Here is a 2,686-nt window from a genome sequence, read left to right as displayed (position 1 = left end):
TATTTATTTATTTATTTTTTTTTCCCACCGTCTGCTTGCCCGAGCCAATAATGCGGATACACGATACGCATTTGAATACTTTCAGCATAATTAGACACGAGTGATTTCTGCATAAATTACAGAACGAAAAAACAAAAACAAAACTAAACTAAAAAAAGAAAAGAAATCACGAAATGGATTATTTCTTATGACTGCCAAACGGCTTGAGTTTGATGGCCTGTCTTATTTGCCTGGACTTGTCATCGTGTTCATCACCGTGCACCGCCCAAGCTTTGAATAGCTATGAAAAGCAGTTTTGGTATTCAGTTGCGTTTTTAGATACATAGCTTCTGGTTAAGTTAAGTTTTTTTTTTTTTTGGTTCTGACCTTATTCCTCCAATTGGCGTTTACCAGTCTGGGGGGGGTCAAACGCTGAATTTCTTTTCGAAGAAGAAGAAGAAGAAGAGAAAAAAAAATACGATGCTGCCATCAGCTATTGCGCCATATTCACCTCTCATCGGGGCGTGAGGCATTTGTTTGCTTGGTAAAATAAACACGGAGGGCCCCACACACACACAGACGGCCAAAAGGAAACACATCAACAGCATTTGGATCATTGATGATGCGATAGTTTGAGCGCATGCATCAACTCGACACGCGTGGGCGGGCGTCAATAAATAAAAGAAATCGAATGCTTTTCCAAATGGATGGATATATAGTAATCAGTTCGATGAGCTGCACAGCTGTTCGCTTGCTGATCTTCATCTGGAATTTATTACAGAGAGAGAGAGCCCAGTCGGCAACAGGACGACTGGTTGATTGACATAATGACCAGACTGTTGGAAATTATGTACCCGGCAGTTGAGCGCGCACAAGAAGCGCATCTTTTATTTTTTTGCGGGTCGCCCCGTTTTTTTTTTTTACGATGCACAGCCATTTATTAGCGTATATGGTACACACACACACACACACTAGCATGGGTGCTGTATATATGCGCTGCTGTCTGATACGTGCCTTGTCCCGTTGCGCGCGCGTGTAATACTTTCACGTTGAGCATTTGAATTATTCCGACGTCGAGGTATTCCTCAGCTCAGACTTAAGGTTCCTCCTCGTCGCATGCCATGACCATATCGAGGGAGAAAAGACGAAGGCCCTCTTGTATATAGTAGAGCGAGCTATCGCATGTCCCAGTGTGTCCCGTCTCTTTTTCTTTTTCCTTCAAGTTCAAAAGTCCTCCCAGCGTGTGTGCACGCGCTCGCGTTTCTTCCTCTCTCTCTCTCTCTTTTTCTCTCTCGTATATAGTACTATAGACCGAGGCTACTGGTCGATGCATTCGAGACGGACTTAAGTGGCTCGCCTTTTTGCTATATGGCTCGGGTCGCACGGGTTCCCGACCGGCCCCGTCCAAACTTGGCAGGGCGGCGGCATCCCAACGCGCATTCTCTCTTTCCTTTTTTCTTTTCTTTTCCCTCCCGGCTGGCACTCTTTTTTTTTTTTTTTCCTAACTAAATATACAGCACACAAGTCGACAATGTGTGTGTGTGTATGTGATGTGTGGAGAAAATGTAAATATAAAAAAAAAAAAAACAGAAAAAACTGCGGCAGTGTGTGTTTTTCTTCCGCGTTTTCAGCAACAGCATCAGAAGCAAAGTGATGGATGAAAAGAAGCCGGATAGAAAAGAAAAAACAAAAAAAAAAACAAAAAACATCAGCAAAGTGGGCCCCGTGAGAGTGCGCTGTGGCTGTCTGACTATATAAGTCTATATACTGGTTCTCATTGCGAATAGTCTAAGTAGCTCGGTGTCGGCACTTTTGTTTCACTCAACCATCTGTTTTGCCATAGCCATTTAGTAAAGAGCTGGATACGACTATTGGCCGTATGTAACCGTGTTCCCTTGAATTTTTTGTTTTTGTTTTTTTTTCTCCAACGTGATGCAACTAGCCATCAACAGTCTAGCCCTTGGATTGAGCAAACGAATCAAAGCGTTACGCTGTTTTCGGAAAAAATACTATCAATACGTCTCAGTCCGTAAGGAATAACTTCTTTTCTTTTTGCAGCCAAGGAATTTTATCATTCCAATGTCTTTGGGAATGTATTAGTCGCTTTTATATATACGGCTAGAGATAGATGACATGAGGACACAATAATCTTGGGTGAGGAAAAAAGAAAAAGAAAAGAATAGAAACACTCTCGCTACTTGAGAGTGTAATATGTTCGGAGAGCACAGCAACTGTCCTGATAAATGTCCAATCTCTTTGGCCATTTGTTACGACCTTTTCGGAAAAATAATTGAACCATTTACCTACTTTTTTTTACTATCCTTTTTTTTCGATTTTAGATTAGGTTCTTTTTTTTTTGCTGCTGCACTTTATTTTACCAATTTTTTTATAGTAGGTCGAACTCTTTGTGGAAGATTCTAGTGCCAATCCACAGATGGCAAGGCCAGTTGACGAGCTTCCACTTGTGAGAAACGAACGAAATTCCTAGAATTTTACCAGTTCAATTAAATTGAAGAAAAACAAAAACAAAACAAAACATCAAAATGATTGACGAATGAGATAAAGCAGTTGCGACAAGTCAGTGTCTTTTTAAATGTGGGAACGCGACAAGAAATAGTTTCTACTACTAAATTACAGTTAAGTTTCTAATACGATCCCTGGAAAAGATGTTTCACAGATAATCGTCCTGTTGTCACCAAGCTGATTA

Source organism: Daphnia magna, linkage group LG10 (assembly GCF_020631705.1).
Source record: "Daphnia magna isolate NIES linkage group LG10, ASM2063170v1.1, whole genome shotgun sequence".
NCBI lineage: Eukaryota > Metazoa > Arthropoda > Branchiopoda > Diplostraca > Daphniidae > Daphnia > Daphnia magna.
This window is presented reverse-complemented; position numbering follows the sequence as displayed.